A 22,886-nucleotide genomic window follows, 5' to 3' on the forward strand; every position below is an offset into this window, starting at 1 on the left:
GACAAGTACGCCTATCACAAAGACCCCCCAGACAATACGAGGGGAGAAACGCCGAAAACTCCGCCCCAGCTAAACGGCGAACCTTCCAACGCAGAAAAGATTACTCTACAAGACGTCATGGCGGCGTTAAAGGACATGAAGTCTTCAATGGGCACAATTTCTAAGGACATCTCCCTAATCAGGGCAGACTTCGCAAAGATGTCGGATCAGCTACTAGAGGATGAAAAGACGACTACGGGACTTGTGGGGGACACAGCGGACCTCCAACACAAAGTACAAAAATGGGAAGATTATAATGCCATGCTGAAAGCTAAACTTGACGAACAGGAAGGCCGCTCACGGCGTAATAACGTACGCCTTATAGGTGTGCCGGAATCCGTAGGAGGGCCAGCCCTAGATCTATATGTTAAGGACCTCATACACAACCAGCTTCAGCCAAAAGGCCTGTCCAATTATTTCTCGGTGGAGCGGGCCCATCGACTGCCTGGAGGAAAGCCACGACCAGGAGCACCGCCATGGCCCATCTTGGCGAGAATCTTTAATTTTCGTGATCGGGACGCCATCTTACAGGCTGCACGTGTAACTCCACCAATAAAAATCGACAACTTAGAAGTCAATTTCTATCCCGACTACACAGCGGCAGTGGCGCAACAACGTAGAAGTTTCACAGACGTCAAGAAAGAGCTCCGAGTTCGAGAACTAAAGTACCATATGATTTTCCCAGCAAAGCTACGCGTAGAATCTGAAGGAAAACATGTTTTTTTGAATCTCTGAAACAAGCGCAGGACTGACTCGAAGGCTGGAGACCAGCTAGAGGACCCAAGAACCGAGACGCACAGCGACACAACAGAGGAGGTAGCCCACTTGGTGATCAATGAGACCGCATACAGACGAACCATCGCACTACAAACATGATGGACAATGGCCTGCAACAGGACTCAAAAGTGCCACACTGGGTTAAGTGGACACACTCCTGGCACGGCACTGGGGAAAAGCAACGGTAATGTGGGGCAGGGGAAAATAACGGCTCACTGCCCAGTAAGATCAAACGAGGTGAGACGCTGCTACAGGAGACAGAGACTCTCAAAGGTAGGACACATTGATCTAAGCAACACTGCATGGACAGTTACAAAGAGGGGGGGGGCGTCAAAAGAGGACACAGAAGTCTCACCCCCACGAACACTGTATTTGAGTTGGGACAGTAAGCACTCTGCTCAGTTGGGGTGGTGGACGGTTCTGGATCCCCTGGGCAGGGAAGCAGGGAGGGGGGTATGAGTTTTGGATGTTCTATGCTTTTTTTGTTTTTATTTTTGTTACAGATTACTAGCTGTACAGACTCTTCATGTACACACATGGTTACAACTGTGGTCTATCTCTACACAATCGAGCACGTTGACCCACGGGACACAGGCTCTCACTAGGCACTGGTGTGCACTACGTGGCAATGCACCAAACATACGGGGCAATTGTCGGATAAAATGGCGCCCGCTCCAGACACTAGCGGTTACTTAGATTCAACCCAGAAACCTACTTCAGTGGTACGACTGCATTTACACCTCGTCCACTATGTCAGGATATGGACTACCGGGACGTGATCCCCAGTTGCCACAATTGATCTCCTCCTTACTGACAATCATCTCACGGAATGTAAATGGGCTGGGGCATAAAATCAAACGGGGACTGGTTCTGCAATATCTGAAGCGGAAGACCCCCACAGTAGTGTTACTCCAAGAAACACATTTAACGGGCACGACGAGTAAGGCACTGAACCGTTGGGGATTCAAAATGGCCGCACACGGAGAGTTCTCCTCAGGGTCCCGAGGAGTCGGTATCCTAATACATGAAAGTTCTCCACTAATAGTCAAACGCACATGGGCGGACGACCAAGGACGCTTTACTGCAATCGCATGCCAATGGGAGGGACGGAACTACAACATAATCTCAGTATATATCCCCCGACGCTACATCAAGGGGCCTTACAGGATCTGGGAAAACTATTACTCGATCTTCCCGAAGGAGAACTGATCATGGGGGGGGGGGGGTTTCAACGCAGTACTTGACACAACGCTGGATCGGCAGCCCCCCAGGGAGCCAACTAGATCCAACTAAGTATTTATTTTTTTTAAACCTTTATTTTAACAATCTCATACATCATATCACATACAGATTGGTTACATACATATAAGGCACATTTCAGTAGACCGCAATAAATGAGATCACATTTCACAGCGGGCATGTCACAGATGAGACTCTGGTACGTCCAGACACAGAATGCAATGCGCAATGTACAGTAGGTCATAATTGACAAAGGGGGAGCAATGCAGCAGATAGGGTCTCAGTTCAGTACAGTTCACAGTGTATGGTACAGGGATATATATCGACAGCTCCCATTACTCAACAACATTTCTGGCAGTGCACATAGCAATAGAAATACAAAAGATGATGTCTCCATTGAGTCCGCCAAGGGTTGGCAGCCAGCACCCGGCTATCAGCACATATGGCTTTCCAGTGCAGTCAGCGCTCAGCGTAATAAGGTACTCTCTGTCACATCATCAGTACGCATCCACCATGGTGTGCTTCACTCATACCTCGCCATTCTGGCTATCACATTCCGAGTCCCCTTGTTGTGTGGCCTTAGACAGCCAGTAAGTCTGCAGTGGGCTCCAGAAGTCCTTAGGCCTACATCGTACAGGCATCAAGTCAGCATATACATTATATTGATCCTGACAAAATTCCACATCATCTAACCACTCTTTGAATTTCGGAGCCCTGCCTCTTCCCCATCTACAAGCTATCCTTCTTTTCGCCAGTAGTAGTGCGATATCTGCAAACCTGCGGTAGGATCTTGGTACGTCTTTCGTGTATCCCTGCAGCATGACCAGGGGGTCTAATGTTATAGCTTCCTCAGTCATGACCTGTAGTGCGTCGTGAACCTGAACACAGTAATCATGCACTGCACTGCATTCCCATGCCAGGTGAAGAAATCCAGCCCCCTCCGCTCGACATCGAGCGCACCTGTCATCCTCTGCCAAGTGAAACCTAATCTTCCTAGCTGGTGTGTAATAGAATCTCTGAACAAATTTATAGTGTATGATCTTAACCCTGCAGCTAGATGAGATGTTGGCAGTGACGTTACAACAATAGTTCCACTGCTCATCAGTGATATCAATGCCTAGCTCAAGTCTCCACTGCTCTCGTGCATGACTAATGGGGGTCCCTCGCTGCGTTCTAATGGTGTTGTATAATTTCGACACTAGGTGTCGGCCATCGGACACCAGCATTGCATGCAGTGGCAGAACCACCTCTGGTTCATCTGGAAAGTGGGGAAGCAAGTCACGCAGCCCTTGACGGAGCCTTATGTAATAGAAGATGTCTAAAGGAGAGGGTTGCTCCTCTCGAAATAATTGGTCTTTCGTACGGAGTGCACCCTCGAGAAATAGGTCAACCCACGTGGCCAGCTTATTTCGTCTGCACATGTTTCGAAACCCTGTTTCTTGCAATAGGGACAATTTGGGATGGTACGTGAGTGGCATCGCCGGTGAGTAAAGCATCGTGGTTTCCAAAACTTTCTCAATCCGATTCCACGCATCTATGTGGCATGTCACCGTGGTGGCCGGCGTCTCCACATCTCCAACCCTCCCCTGTATCATTCCATTGAGCGGGAGTGGATGCACAATCCATTCCTCTGCAGCTATCTGTGGCATAAAAGGCGTGGGGTGTATCCAATAATATGCATATTGCGCCTGGGCGCTCAAGTAATATACCTCAAAATCCGGGACATCAAACCCCCCTTTTTCATAAGGCTGTGTGAGGGTGGACCACTTCAATCGTGGCTGTTTGCCCCCCCCCCAGAATAATCTAAGGAGTTCCGACCTCAGTTGTTTGAAAAAGTAGGCGCCGGGTGGTAGGGGTCATTCTGAAATAGATACAAGAAGCGTGGGAGCCCCACCATCTTCACCAGCGAGGCTCTGCCCGCCACAGAAAGAGGCAGGGACATCCATTGCGTGACATTATCAGCTAGTTTGGAGATGGCCACTCCATAATTGAGTCTAATCGTCTCTTCTCTATTAAGCGAAATCATTATGCCCAGATAGCGAAGATCAGTATCGCACCACTCCAGGGGATAGTCCAGCTGGAATCTCTCAACAGCCGTCGTGAGTGGGAAGAATTGTGATTTTTTCCAGTTCATGTGCACCCCCGATATTCTACCAAAAACGAGGAGTTCCCGCAGGAGCGGATTGAGATTCACTTGTGGGTCCTTCACATATAGGGTGATGTCGTCCGCATAAAGCGACACTCCTATCTGCCGCTGAAAGCAGTTGAACGCACTATTTTTATGCAGCTGTCTAATCCGGCATGCCAGTGGCTCTATCGCAATGGCAAAGAGCAGCGGGGAGAGAGGACAGCCCTGTCTAGTACCCCTCGTTGTAGGCATTTGAGGGGAGAGTGTTCCGTTGACAATCACTCTAGCCACTGGTTGGGTGTACAACAATTTCACCCACGCAATAAATATTTTAGGAAACCCCATTCTACACAATATATCGATTAGGTAGCTCCATTCCACCGAATTGAATGCCTTTGTAGCATCCAAAAACACTGCGGCAACAGGGAGCTCAGGAGCTATAGTTGGGATTAAGGAGAAAAGCGTGCGAAGATTATGGGTAGTGGCCCGGCCCGGCACGAAGCCGGACTGGTCCGGAAGTATTATAGTGGGCATAATCAAAGACAACCGCGACGCCAGCACTTTTGCTAGTATTTTTGCGTCACAATTAAGCAGCGATAGGGGTCTGTAGGAGTCTGTGTCTAGAGGGTCCTTACCAGGTTTTAGCAGAGACGTAATCACCACCTCTCTCATTGACCCCGGCAGAATCCCTACCTCTAAAGACTCCTCAAACACCTCCTTAAGCACCGGGGCCATTGTATCAATATAGCATTTATAGAACTCGGCAGGGAGTCCGTCCAATCCCGTCGCCTTTCCATTACTCAAAGACATTATGGCATCTCGTATTTCGTCAACCACCAGAGGCCCTCCGAGAAATGCTCTATGACCATCGGAGAGCCAGCACAGTGCAATGTCGTCCAGAAAGCTCCCAAAGTGGACCTCCCCCGTCTGTTGCGTAGAGTATAACTGTTTATAGTGTTGTAGGAAAACATTCTGAATCCCTATCGTGTCTTGGCATCGTACACCCTCTTTCGTTTCAATTTCGAGGATACCAGTGCTAAAGCGCTGGTGTCTCGTAAGGGCAGCAAGTACTTTACCCGGTCGTTCCCCTTCGCAATACTTCCTAGCCGTCCAATATTTCCCCCTATATTTCACTTCTCTAGCGGCCTCTTCCTCGAATTCTGACAGTTTGTCCCTAAACTTATGGCACATCTCTGGGTCAGCATTACTTGGGAAACATCACTTACAACGCAACTTTTACAACAACATACCATTACAACGGAACTTTTACAACGCAAAAACTTTTACAACGCATGTATTTACAACGCATGTTTTTACAACGCAGGTACCTTTACAACGCATACCATTACAACGTAAGTATTGGTAAGTATATAATTATATTTTAAATGTTATATGTTTGGGGTAAAGGGGTATTTTTAGGGTTCAGGGTCAGTTTTGGGTTTTTGGGTAAAGGGGTATTTTTGGGGTTCAGGGTCAGTTTTTAGTTTTTGGGTAAAGGGGTATTTTTGGGGTTCAGGGTCAGTTTTTAGTTTTTGGGTAAAGGGGTATTTTTGGGGTTCAGGGTCAGTTTTTAGTTTTTGGGTAAAGGGGTATTTTTGGGGTTCAGGGTCAGTTTTTAGTTTTTAGGTAAAGGGGTATTTTTGGGGTTCAGGGTCAGTTTTTAGTTTTTGGGTAAAGGGGTATTTTTAGGGTTCAGGGTCAGTTTTTAGTTTTTGGGTAAAGGGGTATTTTTGGGGTTCAGGGTCAGTTTTTAGTTTTTGGGTAAAGGGGTATTTTTGGGGTTCAGGGTCAGTTTTTAGTTTTTGGGTAAAGGGGTATTCTTGGGGTTCAGGGTCAGTTTTTAGTTTTTGGGTAAAGGGGTATTTTTGGGGTTCATGGTCAGTTTTTAGTTTTTGGGTTAAAGGGTATTTTTGGGGTTCAGGGTCAGTTTTTAGTTTTTGGGTAAAGGGGTATTTTTAGGGTTCAAGGTCAGTTTTTAGTTTTTGGGTAAAGGGGTATTTTTGGGGTTCAGGGTCAGTTTTTAGTTTTTGGGTAAAGGGGTATTTTTGGGGTTCAGGGTCAGTTTTTAGTTTTTGGGTAAAGGGGTATTTTTGGGGTTGAGGGTCAGTTTTGGGTTTATGGGGTACAGGGGTACAGGGTAAAAATAAATTAAAATTAAATTTAAATTAAATTAATTAAATTAAATTAAATAACATTAAATTATATATTTTTCAATTATTTTACGATTATAAAATTAATATATATTTACCAATACTTACGTTGTAATGGTATGCGTTGTAAAGGTACCTGCGTTGTAAAAGTATGTGTTGTAATAACATGCGTTGTATAATCATATATCCGCATTACTTATCATCTCTTTCTCCAATTCCTTTAATTCCGACTCCAATTTCGCTATGGTCTTGACGATTTCTCTCAGTATCGCACAGCTTTTAGAGATGGTAATCCCTCGAATTGTCACCTTAAATGCTTCCCAGATCATCTCCACACTATCAACCGAACCCTTATTCCTGGAAAAGAATGCCTCAATCTCATCCCCCAGCTCTGTCTTGAAAATTGGATCCAAGAGTACTGAAGGGAACAATCTCCATGGGGGTCGCGGCCAATTGAGACCCGGGATTGTCACATCAACCAGAACCGGACAGTGGTCTGAGTAAGTCCTGGAGAGGTGTGTTACCCTGTGTAATCCCATGCTAAGTCCCCGCGATAGAAAACAATAGTCCAAGCGCGCCCAGGTTCGTGCATGTGCCGTGAAGTGTGTGCCTTCTCTACTCTCAGTGTGCGCAAACCTCCAGCTATCCACCAAACCAGCTTCCTCCAGTATGCCTTGCAAGATGTCTCTCGCTTGTTTGTTATATTGACTACTCCCGTCAGACCTATTCGCCCCAGGCCTCAAGGCTATGTTAAAGTCCCCGCCCCATATGATATGTGGGGCTTCGATTGCAAGGACGTGTCCCCAGAGTGCAGTAAAAAAACCCGGAGTGTCAACATTGGGTGCATAGCAGTTCACGATCACAACAGTATCCAACCCAAGCCTACCCCACAATATCACATACCGCCCTTCAGGGTCTAATTTCACCCCCAACTCCTGAAAATGAAGCAACTTTTTGATCAACACTGCAGTCCCTCTAGCGTACGACGAATATGATGAAAATTTCCTAACGAAGGCCCAATGACTAGCGAATTTAGGGTCCACCCGTGGGCGGAGATGCGTTTCTTGTAATAAAGCTATCTGCACCTGGTGTCTATCCAAGTATGCCAATACATTTCTACACTTTCTTGCATCGTTAAGACCCCGTACATTCCAGGTCAGGATCGATATTTTATCCAGCGCAGTGTCAGCCATTATCCACATTGCAAACCATCACTGCCATCATACCTATGTGCATACCCTGCCGCTCAAGTGAAGTGTATCTCAGCCAAAATACATTATGCAACTGCATCCGCATCCAATCTACATCACAATCACACCCCGTGGTCCCTCCCTCCCCAAATTGACAACATCCAACTACAACACCCCGCCCCCATACTGCCCTAGAACGTAAGTCCATAAACAGGAATAGTTTGAATAATGCAGGCCGTCTAATACGAGAGTTCACAGCATGCCACCCATTGATCCCCCAGCAGAGCCCCGCCATCCAGCAGAAGCAGGAACGCAACTGAGAGCAAGGCACAAGACCTCCATACGTTATGATTAAACAAGAAAGGCCTGCTACGGTACAGCCTCGCCAAAACCCACGACCCAAATAGGCAGCCATGAGCGCAGCAGTGAAGAAAACAAAAAAGCAAAGGAAAGCAGTTCCAAGGGACCATCGCACTTCAATACAAGTACACCCACCCGCCACCCACTGAAGCAACCCCAACCTGCCAGTAACCCCTACCCCTCCCCCACCCTTAACAAGACCTAAACATCCCAACATTTGCAGCAGAAGCAACAAGTTCAATAGGGTATACCCTTCAGGGTGTAACCTAGAAGTGCACATAACCACCCCCCACACCTCGCCTTTGACCTCCATTTCACACACTAGGCGCGGACCAGGTAGTGGGGGGGGGCGGGTGCCTGGAGTACATTACTACCGCAGTCCAGCGTTCGTCCAGTGACCTTTGGCAGCACACGATATGTCCATCTCTCAGGCCTCTTCAGTAGAATCAAAAACAAAAGAAAAGGAAAAGTAGCGGAACCTCACAAGTACAAGTTCAGATTCCACGCACGCAGTGTACAGCGTCATTCATCCTAATTGGCCGAGTGGAAATCTTCCTGTCTGTCGTCCCCATTGCGCCGTCCCGCCGCACGCTCTCTCTTAAGTTGTTTCACAAAATCCTCCACTTGTTGCGGATTTGTAAAGAATTGTTGCTTCGCCTGATGCGCCACTCTTAATTTAGCCGGGTATAATAGTGCATATTCTACTTGCAACTCTCTAAGCTTCTTTTTGACGTCAAGGAACTTACGCCTCTGTTCCTGTACCACAGGGGTGAAGTCCGGATAGATGGAGAAGTTGAACCCCTCACAGGATAGTGTGCGGTTGGTGCGAGCCGCCCTAAGAGCTGCGTCCCGATCTCGATAGTTTAGGAGTCGGGGATAATGGGTCGCGGCGGAGCCCCAGGATTAGGCCTCGTCCCAGTGATCAATGCGCCCTTTCTACTATAAATTGCTTAGAGAACGCCTCCGGGCTGATCGCTGCGATCAGTATCTTCTCCACGTAGGTCTCCATCCTCCCCACATTGGTCGACTCCGGCACTCCCACCACGCGTATATTATTGCGACGACTTCTGGCTTCCAACTCCTCATTCTTCGCAGCTATGATCCGGAGCACATTGTCCATTCTCGCAATTTGCGTTGTGTGGGTGGCCGTTGTGTCATCATGGTCGGATATACGCTGCTCGACCGCTGTAATTCGTTCCTCATGGACGTCCATTTTTTGCACCACGGCATCCATTCTTGACGACATTTTGTCCACTTTGTCCACTATAGTGGCAAACCCCTGCCGCATTTCTTGCATCATCTGCTGAAAGTCAGGAGCGACGGGCTGGGAGTCAGTGTCAGACACAGCGAGGGCACGGGATCCTCCCGCGTCCTGCGCATTTCGCAGTCCCCTCTTGGCCGCCATTGAGTCAAACGATAGCTTTGGTTGTTTATTATCTGGTTTGCCCATGATTGGTCGTCAGCAGTCGTCCAAAGCAATCACCGGCAGATGTTTGCTGCAAAAAGCGATCCCCAACCAAAGAATAGAATAGGACAAAAACGCCACCGTCAAGTATTCCTATATGCAGAACGAATGAGGGATCATGCAGCATGCGGGCAACCCCCACGCCAGTAACGGAGCACACAGGCCACAGTCCAGTTCCGGGGATATCCAGCAGGGAGTAGGGTCGTCAATACCAGCAGCTGACTCCTTTATGTGCAGCTCCGCCAGTCACTGAAGAAGCCCAGCAGCGCTGCAGTTAGGAAATAGGATCACCAAGCCTACTGACTCCCCTCCAACAGCCGGTGCCCCCGCGGGAATAATAGGGGCCGTCACGGATACCAGGATCAGGCCACAATCAGCTTCACAGTGCCTGGCAGACGCAGCAGGCAGGCATAGTACCCCGCAGCACCGCCGCCTCACCTCAGGCCGGTATCAAAGGTAGAGCAGAGAGGGCCATCCCACCAGTCGTTAGGAGCGTCCTCCGCTAGCGCCACAGGTCCCAGGGCAAAGACAGCGCTCTCCGCAGTTAGCTCCCCCGGACTCATGCACTCCAGAAGGGTCAGCCGCACCGGCACGCCATGGGTCCATGAGTGGGCAGAATAAGCAACCGGTTCAACTGCCAGCGCCAGGGACACCAACCCCGGCAACCAGGCGCAGCTCAACAGTGTCTAGAGGCAGTGATCAGAGGCTGCAGCAAATAGGGGCACGAGCAGCCAAAACACTCCCTGTCACCCGCCGTGCATAATGGCCGCCATCCTTCCCGGCCGCCGGAGCCCAGGCACTGCAGCGCGTCCCCCTCGGCAGCAGCCACCGCAATGTACCTCAGCCGCCGCCCAGCACGTGAAGGCGGGACCTCTGCTAGTCGTCCCCTCACCCCTTCAGGGACCGTCCGGTGGCCAGCGCTGTTACGAGAGGCTCCGACGAAAGTCCGTATGAAGGCCCACTCGCCTCATGGTGCGCCGCGGACTCGCGTAGATCGCCAGCCCCACCAGCGGTACCAGTCACTCCCAGGCCATTTCTCGGTCGGAACTTCCACCGGTCGTATCTCCGGTTAGGAGCGTCGGGGACGGTCAAAACTTGCACCGAGGGTGCACCAAGACAGGCTCAATCGAATATCGTGATCAGAACGAGCACAGGTGGTGGTAAATCAGGATAAATGTCGGATATTGTCTCCAGGCTGCAGGAGCCTCACATCAGTGCGGCCATACTGCCAGTGCGCCCTCTAGCGCCCCCAGGTCCAACCAAGTATTTAAAGATTTTCTGACAGCTATGGGACTGATGGCCATGTGGAGACTTAAGCACCCCTCTGACCGCCACTACACATTCCACTCGGGGGCACATAACAGCCTCACCCGTATAGATCATATATTGACGCTAGCGAAACCTCCAGAAAGGATAACAGCAGTAGAACATTTGCTGAGAGGGATATCAGACCACTCCCCAATTCAGCTTACCTACACCACACGACCCACTAGAAGGCAGAGGCTTTATACAGTATATCCAGGCTATCTCAAGAACCACAAGATAGCAAAAACACTAACAACCTCCACCGTACACTACTTTGAGGAAAACTTGTCCTCTGTAGAATTGCCATCAATCCTCTGGGAGGCATACAAATCAGTAATTAGAGGACAGGCCATCTCAACGATTACTAGACACAAAAGGGAACACAGGGAGAACATTGACTCACTAGAAATGACACTCCAGAAAGCAGAGACAGCCCACGCCTTAGATCCCATCAATAGTACAGCGCAAACCCTAGTACTAGCGACTCAAGAATATAGGGCATATGCAGAAGATATGGCGAAAACTAGACACACAGATACACTACATAGGATCTATGAATTAGGAGACAAGACAGGGAAAATGCTGGCCTGGTTAAAAAGAAAGGAAAGAGCAGATAGATGGATAGCCAAAATAACACTAGCAGATGGCACGCCCACAACAGATCCCCAATTGATAGTAGAGGAGTTGGCAGCCTACTACGAAAAGGTGTAGACTCCACGGGGCACCACGACGTAAGAAGACCGCATGCAGTAATTACATTACATCCCATTAACCATGCTATCACCAGAAGACATGCAGGCACTCAAGGGAGACCTAATGATAGAAGAAGTAGGGAAGGCACTATCTGAGTTACGCACGGGGAAGGCGATTGGACCAAATGGCCTACCAGTAGAACTCTACAAAAAAGTTGCACGACATATCACCCCCATCTCCTCCCCATGTATAATGACTGTTTAACACAAGGCACACTGACCAAAGACCAAAGAATGGCCACTATCGTAGCAATTCATAAACCCGGAAAACTGCCAGACCAGCAGTCCTCATATCCTCCGATTTCACTAATGAACGCGGACGCAAAGATATTGCAAAACTGTTGGCACTTCGGCTGCATCCGCATCTCACAACACTGGTACACCCGGATCAACCAGGCTTTATGCCCGGACAAAACACTTCCCTAAACCTAAGGCGCCTTCATGGAGTGCTGCATCGTGCTCCATTGCTGAGAGACGATGCAACCATACTATCCCTGGACGCCACAATGGCGTTTGACCTTGTGGAGTGGCCCTTTCTATTTGCAGTGCTTACTAAGATGGGGTTTGGGCCCAAATTCTGTAGCTGGGTCAAGCTACTATATACAGCACCTCTAGCTCAAGTGGTGGCCAATAGACATACGTTGCGGGAAATCACATTAGGACGAGGGACAAGACAGGGATGCCCACTATCCCCGCTTCTGTTTGCTCTCATCTTAGAGCCTTTGGCGATGAAAATATGTACGGAACCACTGATCCGTGGGATAACATGGGAGGAGGGCTGGGAGGACCGAATCTCCCTCTACGCTGATGATGTACTCATATACTTAATGTCCTCAACCGCCTCCTTGGAGGCCCTTATGGTCATCCTGCAAAGATATGGGGCGGTGTCAGGATACACCCTAAATTGGACGAAATCGCTTCTATATCAATTACATGGCCAATTACCTACGCTACCCCCTGACTGCACAATACAAATAGCGACCAGAGGGTTTAAATACTTGGGCATATATGTTACCCCGCAAGACTCGAATTTCATGGAGGAAAATTTACTGAAACCACTGCAGAGACTCAAATCGGATGTGTCGCATTGGAGATCCTCCCACTGACGCTACTGGGGAGAGCAGCACTCTTCAAAATGCTCTCGTTCCCTGGGTTTCTTTATGCACTGCAAAACACTCCATTCCCTGTCCTTCTCTCCTATTTTAAGACAATTGACGCAGAAATCTCCTCTTTGCTCTGGGACGGAAAACCGGCCTGTATAGCACACTCCAAACTGATACGTAGTTGGTACTACGGGGGCATAGCCTTACCAAGTGTTAAACTGTACTACTGGGCTGCACAATTGATGATAATTAATGAATGGCTACATACTCCACAACACGACCCAGCATATAGACTCAATAGGAATATACTTCCGGCAGAACATCTGATGTAGGCCCTATACACCAACAAACGACGACATACCCTCACAGGCCCGACGGCACACACGGTGAAAATTTGGCATATGGCACAAAGGGGTTTGGGATGGGAGCGAGTGCTCACACTAGCCACCCCACTTTGGGAAACACGCTGTCTCAGCACCCTAGCTAAAACTAAAGGATTTAGGCAATGGGACCTAATTGGCATTACAACAATAGGTGACCTATGGCATCGAGGAGAAATGATTGCATTTACAGCTCTACAAGAAAAGTACGAAATGACTGATACTGAGCAGTACCGGTACACACAAATCAATGCTCTGCAAAGTGCCATCCCACCAAGCACGGAACTAGCTGACTCATCCCCTCTTGAGGATAGACTTCTCACCGACTATTTGGGGGAAAAGCAATATCGCAAACGTATTGTAAGCTTGTAAATAATCTCCCGGATCCCACGGTGGTTCTCCGTAGCAAGTGGGAGGTAGAATTAGGAGACATACAAGACTCTGACTGGCTAGAAGCGCTAGCATCTCCGAGGGAGACATCAATCCCATCCCGACTAAAATTAATACAACTCAAGATACTGCATCGCATTTACTATTCCCGCACACTGTTACACAAGCTAGGCCACACATTAGATCCGTGCTGCCTCAGAGGCTGCGGAGTCACGGGAACATTCTTCCATATAATATGGGACTGTCGCAAAATACAAACGTACTGGGAACAAGTGATGAATGAGATAACGGAAGCGAGTGGGGTAGAAGTTCAACCGGACCCCAGAGGCTGTCTATTAAATATTTGGAAACCTACAGACCTGAATCTAGGATTACAAACTTGGGCGAGACATGGTATGGCGATAGCAAAGCGAAACATTGCCAAGAATTGGGGGTCGGGAATGGTACCCACACGAACGCAATGGGAAACAGACATGGATGCAGCAATGGTGGCGGAAAGGCCAGTGTATACTCATAGGGGGTGCCCCAAAAAACGGTCCAGAATATGGGGGAAGTGGAATGAATACCGAGGAAATGTATGTGAACCTCCACCTGCGATATCTGACTCTGAAGCTAGCCCATAAAACTGTAAAGAACGGGTATCGTTCGTGTAAATGACATGGGAATCCTGAGAGAGGGAGGGGGCGGGGGTAGAATGCTATTTTACTGTATAACTATTGTCTCGGAAATTGAGTTCCATATATACTAATTACCGAAGGGAACTTTCATACAGATTTCATTTATCCAACGACTATGCATATGCCGCAAGTATATATGCCTGACGCAGTTGATCATGAAATGTAATGGTATATCCATATTAGAGGAAAATGATGTCTAGACATGTCACATGAGAATTTTGCTGATGATTGTACTGTTTTGACTTAAAAAGCTAATAAAAAAAACTACAAAAAAGTAAAAAGTCACTCGGACAATTTGGAAGTTTGTTGCACCACTTATCTTGTTTGAGGAATGCTACTAAATAATGGAAGGTGCCAAACCTAAGACTTGTCAGATAAAATCTATTATGTATATTTCACACCTGAATTAAATAAGTTTCAGTGCCCCTTACAGAAGGAATTTCACAGTAAGAAGTAACATTATATTTTTGACTAGCTTCAGCCTCTCTAATTTCATGGCATTCATATAAATCATCTTCAAGTCTCTCTTACTATGATCTACAATCACTACTGGGTTCTTTCTGTCAATATACACGCTACAGCGTGCTAGAAGGGTTTTTATATGCTCGAGCCAGGGAATTTTATTACTATGGTCAAGGGATAGGCAGTCTATAATTAGGTCCTTTGTAAAATTAGTCTCACCCTTAGCCCATATTCCGTGCCAAAGAGAGAGGCCAGCCAAGTTTATCAAATCTATTAAAAACAGTAAAAAAAACTCTTTATGTATAATATGATTTGCAGTGGAACTCGGAACTGCTAGCAGTCTTTTTAAAAATGTATTTTCATGAGTTTGTAAAGGGGCAATATTGGCTCTCCCCCAAAGTGCGGCCCGTAGCAGACTGCTGTAATGCACTTACTATGGTACAAAGTGAGAATTTCCTGTATAGGTTTATCTCCTATTTTGGCGGAGAACCTTAAGATGCCCTCTGTCGTTCTTAAAAACTACAGTTTGCACAGTTCAAGTGGGTGTTCCATCTACAATTTCTGTTAAAAGTCAGACCCAAATACGAAAAGGTTGAAACTCTATTGTTGCCCCTCCCAAATAGTGATGTCTGTTCCTCGTTTTAGAACCCCTGCATGTCATGACAAATGTTTTTTTCAAATGTATCTGAAGGTCTTTTCCAGACATGAACAAGGCACAATTATCAATTATACGCTGCAGACCATTTGCTGTCCTGGATAGCAGGGCAGCATCGTCTGCATAGAGAAGAACTGGGGTTGGACGCGCATCTACTTTTGGTAGAAATAACATTATTTATATCTAAAGAAAATAAAAGGGGTGCTAAAAGACATCCTTGCCGGATTCCACGTGTTACTCTGAAATCTGGAGTGCATTTCCCCAATGTGCCAAACCGGACTCTAGATGTTAGATGGGTATAAATCTGGGCTAAGTATGTAATTATATCGATCAGTGCACCTAGCGCCTTCAATTTTTCCCATAATTTGGCTGTTCCACTCATTTTAATGGTAATTTAAATTCCTCCTAATTGGTATAGTCCGAATTAAATTATTATTTTTTGAATGCCACTTTTAGAAAGTTGACATTTCTCTACCTAATGTTTCTGGGGCCTTTCTGTGAGTAGCACTTCCTATACCAGTGAGGAGTAAGTCTCTCTACCAGCTCCCTCTCGCTGCAGGTCCCTGTGCTAGCTTCCCCTCGCTGCTCAAGCACTGCGTTTTCAGTGGCTGCCCATTATTATTCTTTGCTTTTTGCCTCTTATACTTCGTGCCTGCTATTCTCTGCCTTTGTCACTTTACTTTTGTATCTGTTATTCTTTTGTCTTTTGACATTTGTAATTTGAGCCTGCTATCTTTTAACCTGTTGCTTTTGTCATTTTGTGCCTTTATTGCCTGTTACTTTTGTTGTTTTATTACTTGTGCTCAGCTGCGCCCATTGCCCTCATGGAATCCTTCATCACACCCGCCTCACCAACCACGACCACCACGGAACCACTCTACTGCCTCCTCCTTAACACCCGATCACTCTGCAAACACACCACTGAACTGTGAGGTCTTCATCACTGAGACTTGGCTCAACCCCTCCGCCACTCCAACATCGCTAACCCAAGCACCCAATGAATACAGGATGATACACTGGTACCGCACCAACAAATACGAAGGCGGCATCGCTATGATCCATAGAGAAATCATCCGTTGCACCAACGCCGAAGACAACACTACCCCTATCATGAAGCACCACACCTTTCAGCTCCAAACCGACTGCAGGACAAGCATCAGGGGCACCCTTGCATACAGACCTCCCAGGCCCCCACCCTTGCTTCAGCAATGCCCTTCCACAATTCATCACCCCACTCGTCATCAACTCCAAGCACTACATCTTCCTCTGTGAACTCAACTTTTACCTTAACAACCTCAAAGACACTAACACCACCAATCTCCCTGAAAGCATGAGCAGTATCAGCCTCAATCAACTGGTCACCATCCCTCCACAGAGCACAGGACGCACGCATTCTAAACCATCCTTCATTGCATTCCGTTCAAACACTTACGTCACAGTTCTACAGCGTCCATCGGAAGCCAAAAGGATTCCATCATTTCTAACTTGCAGGCTCTACATATTCCCCCTCTGTTAGTGCAAACCTGCTTTAATATGTTTGATGAAATAGATTGGAATGTGACATATATGTGGCAGTTCAACTTGTAAAGTTTTCTACGTTTTAGTTCCATCCCTCAAGCAATGCGTGTTTGGATTTGGCATCCGTAAAAAGAAGGTGATTATAGACTGAAATATAATGTTATTGCTATTCAAAAAATGGACTGGGGAACACAAATAAAGAAAGCTAGTTTAAAGCTGACCCAGTCGATGGGGGGCATTTTAAAAATATATAAAAATTGCACCCACAAAGCGATAGGTCCACCAGCAGAAATCTATAAAATGCAGGCTAGGGGAGCTTCATTGTACGGGGCAGAACTATGGGGCCACTGTCCATCAAATTCCCTATCCATGCCATAGAACCTATTTCTTAGGCAATTGCTGGGCCTCCCTATGAGCACCTCACTTACACCGCTCAGGATGGATCTAGAGATTGGCCCATAGCAGATGTAGTCTCCTCTAGACCCCTCCTATACTGGGGTCTCCTGTGGAGTACTCCTGAACTAGCCGACTACAATGAGAAGTTGAAGGCTATCATGACCTTTTTGGTGCAGGGAAACTCCCCTGGCTAGTTTTTATCAGGAATTCTTGCCAGGCAATAGGGAGGGGAAATATGTGGCCCACACCAGAAGAGACCTGCCCCGCAATCTCCAGAAAGGTACTACTCGACTCCCAAAGAGAACAGAAACAGGTTCTTGGATATCAAGCAGCAATATGGGCTGGAATCGGCGCTTGATCACATCCAACCATCTTTGGCTAAGAAACTCTTTCTTCAATTCAGACACAGGGTGCTCCCACTTCGAGCATTTACCAACAACTGGCAGGGAGCCCACAAACTTGATTGCCCTGGGTTGTGACCAAGTTGAAGAAACTGAACTACATGTCAGGGGCTGGGGTCAACATATTAGGCTACAGCCGTGAGTTGTTGCTTATGTTTAACAACAACTCATGTACCACCAATAAGCACTGGGATGTATTGCATTCTATGTCACGGACCTGCCCCTTTTGCCACTTTCACTTCAAGACATCACCTTCTGCCTCGCCCTCTCCCACTCGCACTGAACACAAGGCTAATATTAGCGCAGCTCTCATCAATGCATGCTCGCTGGTTAAACACACAGAAGATGTACATGAGCTGGTTGTGGATGAGGAGCTAGATCTCCTCTTTATTACGGAAACATGGTTATATGACTTTTGTGCACCATTGATTGAACTTGCAACTCCACGGGGGTATAAGATCACCAGACTGGACCGCAAGTCAGGCCGTGGAGGCGGCATTGCTGTGATCTTCAGGACAGGTGGACATTGTTAAAGGAAGGTACAGGAGAAATTCTTGAAGGGGAAGCGCTGGAGTTCTCTCTAGCCCTATCCCTGCATTTCACTTTGGGTGGAGTTTTGATCTACCACCCCCCTGGCCCGTCAGGCACCTTTATTAAATCCCTAGAGGAAGTCATCACCCGAGGGGCGATTAGGTTCTCAAGGTTCTTGCTGCTAGGCGACTTTAACATTCATTTTGAGAACCCCTGGCTCTGGGGACAAGGGATATGTCTGACCTATGCAAACTAACCCACCTCACACAGCATGTGCGCCCCCCCACCCAAACCTGTGGCCATATCTTAGACTTAGTCTGCTCTAATTTTAGTCTTGATTTGGGGGATCCGCTGCCAGTGACATGGTCGGATCACCACCTGGTCAGTTTTTCGGGGGATATTAGCAGTCCCTTCCTGCCGGGCGGGAAAACCCCCGGCCCTCCTCCAAAAAAGATTAACATCCAAGCCCTGGCCACATCCTTGGCTTTGTCATCCCCTGTCAAGACCCCCAATTTAGAGGGTGCAGTAGAGAGATTCTCGGAATGGATCTGCAGGGCCGTCAATTCTCTCCCGCAACCTTCTGCGAGTGGTCGCATACGGGACCCTCCTTCTAGACCATGGTTCACCGACCACTTAAAAACATCGAAGCTAGGATGCAAAAAATTGGAACGGGCATGGTGCCGGGAATACTGCCCCCGAGCTAAGGCTGCTCTTCGCACCGCACAAAGAGAATACTATGCTGCCATTAAGGTAGCCAAAAGTAAGTTTGTTTGCAGAGAGAATTTTCTGTCACCTGTGGCTGAATCATGTTCTGCCCCCATCTCTGCTGAGTGGTGCAAGGAGTTGTCTACCTACTTTATTGATAAAATTCTAACAATTCAGGCAAGCCTACGGCTTCCTACCCCGGCTCAACACCCCCCTACTTTGTTGTCACCACAGAATAAAATGCCGAGTCAGCTCCTCGCGCATTTTGACCGGGCCGAAGATAAGGACGTTCTGTCCATTTTGAAATCCCTAAAATCGGGGTCACCAGCAGACCCTTGCCCTTCGAGGGTCCTGAGCGGGGTGGCAGAAATAATTGCACCTGTGGTGGAGGCCTTGATTAATGAGTCACTGCAAACAGGCATGGTGGCCCCTCAATGGAAACATGCCGAACTTCTACCCCTTATTAAAAAACCTACGGCGGATCCGCTCCTATTATCCAACTACCGCCCCATTCCCCTTCTTCCAGCCCTGGCCAAGGTGTGTGAAAAGGTGGGGTTCAGACAGTTGGAAACATTTGTGGAATCTTCGGGTGCATTGCACCTTGCTCAATCGGGCTTCCGAACATCCTTCAGCACCGAGACAGCGTTGGTGGAGGTTACGGAAGCCGTTAGAGAGTGTCTGGATGGGGGCGGGAGAGCGGCATTGATTCTGTTGGATCTCTCTGCCGCGTTTGACACGGTACCCCACCTCCAGCTTCTCGCCAGGCTGTCAGATATTGGTATTACGTGCAGAGACCTTGCCTGGGTTAAGGCATTCTTGGAAGATCGGTCTCAACAAGTATGGATGCCCCCCTTTAACTCAACTGACAGTAAAGTGGCCACAGGGGTCCCGCAAGGGTCAACGCTGAGTCCTTTGCTATTCAACATTTATCTGACCCCCCTTATTTACCTGGCGGAGAAAATAGGCGGCCAAAATTATGGCTTACGCCGATGACACCCAACTTCTCTTCACCTGGAAGGGTGACGACCTCCAGACGGCTGAGGCCCAGCGTTGTCTATCCTCGGTTTTTGCCTGGCTGGCCCAGGCTAGTCTGAAATGCAACAAGGACAAATCAGAAGTGCTCCTTTATGGTCAATTTCCGATGGCATTCAGGGAGTCCCTTTGGCCCAAGGGATTTCCCTGTCCCAAGGGGGACTGTGGGGTAGCCAAGAACCTGGGGAACCTGCAGGATACGCTAAGACACACAAAAGAACTTACCACCTTTAAAAAACTTCTGAAAACATATCTGTTTAAACTTGTGGTGTAGCCGCCCCAGTCTGCTCGGTCACTGTTTTCCCCAACGCGCCAGGACACTCTTGAGTAGCAGTGCGCGATACAAATCCATATATAACATAACATAACATAACATATAACATGTCCTTTTCTTTTGCCTTGCCTATGGAAGGCCAAGGTCTAAGTGGGTGTTGCAACTCTGCAGAAACATGAGGATCAGACACTACATAGAGGTTTACAGGCTCCTCAAGCACGAAACTGATACACTTATTGTGTTTGCTATTTCCAGGTTCCTCTACTTGATTTGGTGCATTCGCAGTGCAATTTTAAAGGAAACCCCTAGATCCCAGTAACTTTTATACATGCTTCTATGTTACGTTTGCACATATTTAATGTATGATTATTGCTACCGCAAATGTTCTCCCTCAGGGTCCTTCCTCTCCTTTTTTCTCAAAATGTTTTATATTACCTGTTTAATATGTTTTTTTTAGCATTGTTACACACATATACTATATAAGGTCAAAAGCTTTTGTACAATTGATAGGAGCTCTATATATAGTAATGAGTTGACTTTTTTAATATGCAAGATTTTAACCCCTGCCGCACATATGGCAGAATACATATCCCTTGTTGATTACTGATTTGTACTCGGTTAGTACCGTGTACTGTATTGAGGGAGTGCATTCAAGTATGAACTAGAAAATGTTGTACAAATGATCCTTGTACCATCTTTTTATATAGCACCGTTGTACACAAATTGTATGATGACACATTTTTAACATCCGTCCTTGTTCTGTCAAATGTATTGTATTGTTTCCCTTTTATGTGCTTTTATGGCTACATGGCCGAAATAAAGCTTTTTTGACTGACTGGTTAAAAGGAGGACACTATAACAGGGCATTTAGATATATTTGGAATTCATGCGTTATGTGTGACCACATTAGAACAGTTCTTTCAGCACAAATGCAGGCTGTGATAGCTGCAACGCACTCAAAAACCATACTGGAAATTGAGGATAAGGCATAATATGGTATTTTCATGAAGTGGTAGCATTGTTTTATAAAGGAAATGTTGTGCTGCACATTGTTGCCCCCTTGTTATTTGATATATGGCGGTTTATTGCCCACATTTTATCTGTCTTTCTTCCACCGCCCACTACTGCTTGAGAACTTTTTTAATGCACACTAATTGTTTGGGACTATTGTAGTTAATTCATGATCAGATGATAGTAGGTCAGCCCACAGCGCAACTACAGGCACCAGCATGCACTGAAACTGCGTATGTCTTCACAAATAAACCAGTGGTCATCGAAGTAACGCTTTCTCCTCGACCGCAGAACATACCTGGCGGGATGGGTAATAAGAAGCACCTTGCGCTCCTACGCTTCACAGAAAGGACAAGCAGATGTCATTATGTATCCCTTTGCTCCTCAAGGGAAACCTAAATCTTAGGCAAGGCATGCACTGTTTTAGTTTCCATCGTAGTCTTTCATAAACCTATATATATATTTTAAAAACATTTTTTAAACGTTTTTCATTGAATGTTCAACAGAGCATAATTATACATACATTTCAACAATATAGGCAATCCGTTACAAATAAGTTAAGGCATACTCATAGTACATTTGCAATTTGGCATGGTACAAAGGAAGTTGGGATACGCAACAGAGTGAGACAAGACTCATATAGTAGAGCCAATGTTTATTGGGAGGCAAATAGGAACATCATTATACACATACATGAGGGTTTCCCCCATGTCCCCGGCTCTACGCATGTCATCTGCACCAGAGTGAGCGTCGGCAAGACTGCCAGGCATAAGCAATACTGTTCCAAAAGGAAAAAAGACAGTTGAGGACAAAACAACAAGCAGACCAATATGTCCAACTGAATCATGCTGGCAAGTGAATGAAAACAACACCAAAAGTGGGAATTTCTCTACAAACAGAACACCGTAACCCCCGTGCATGCGGGCAAGGCGACTAACAACCAGTGTAAATGAAAGGATCAGTGTGCAAAAGACACCAACACCCTGTGTCACTCATACCAAAGTCCTAGTAAACTCTACTTACTGGTGATTTAAAAACAAGGCAGTGCGAGATGCGAAAGCCGCTATTTTCAAAGTCCTGTAAACTTTTGGGCCCTCAGTCTATTGCCACCCTGCGCCTGGCCTGGCCAGGACCAGAAGCAGTGCCACAAGACGTCTACAGGCCTCAGGCACCTCCTAGACGTAGCCAAGCAAGCAAAGGGGATTAGGTGTGATGGTAGTCGATGTGATAGCGCTAATGAACTCACACACTTCCAACCAGTAGGTTTCCACCCTGGGACAGACCCATGCCAAGTGCATCTAACGGAACAGTTGGCTGACTAATAGCGTGGGCGTTCCAGTAGCTGTGCGTTCAGGGGGAGAGAGGAAGCAGCATTGGGGTAGAAATCTGCATTTCTGTTGATACCGAGCACTTGTGCACGGTGCACCATGCCAGGATTTTGCAACAGGGGAAGGCAGGATTTGCATAGATGGGGCGTATAAGATATCAATGCCACAGTTTTTACGAAGTCCTTCCCAAGCCCTGCGTAAGCATTTAATCGTGTTTATCTCTTTCCGGGGATTTTTATAGGGCACGAAGAGAGCAGTGCTGAGCGGCCAGGGGGGAGGCCAAATCTGCCTCCACAGTGGTATGTGGTTGGAATGGTGTTGGGTGGAGCCAGAAATGTTGGAAACTCGCTTGAGCGCTGTAGGCATACAATTGCAAGTCAGGTGCCCCCAGGCCACGGCTTGCAAAAGGGAGCGTCAGGACCCCATAAGCTATATGCGGTTGGCGTCCAGCCCATGCCAGTGAAATTAAGTTGGATCGCAGTCTGTTAAAGATTTGAATGGTGAATAGGAGCGGTATATTTAGGAATAGATATGAACATTTCGGCCAGACAATCGTTTTCGCGATTGCAATACTACCGGATAGGGAGAGCGGCAGTTTGTTCCATTTTGGGATTTTAG

The 22,886-nt window shown here is 47.2% G+C and overlaps 1 protein-coding gene across 6 annotated transcripts in view; it reads left to right on the top strand.

Moving 5' to 3' along the window:
• The window catches only part of NRG1 (neuregulin 1), a 1,782,260-nt gene that overhangs the window by 1,446,946 nt on the left and 312,428 nt on the right, over window positions 1-22,886 (top strand). The gene's annotated exons all lie outside the window — the stretch shown is intronic.

The sequence above is a fragment of the Lissotriton vulgaris genome, chromosome 3_1 (assembly GCF_964263255.1).
Source record: "Lissotriton vulgaris chromosome 3_1, aLisVul1.2, whole genome shotgun sequence".
NCBI lineage: Eukaryota > Metazoa > Chordata > Amphibia > Caudata > Salamandridae > Lissotriton > Lissotriton vulgaris.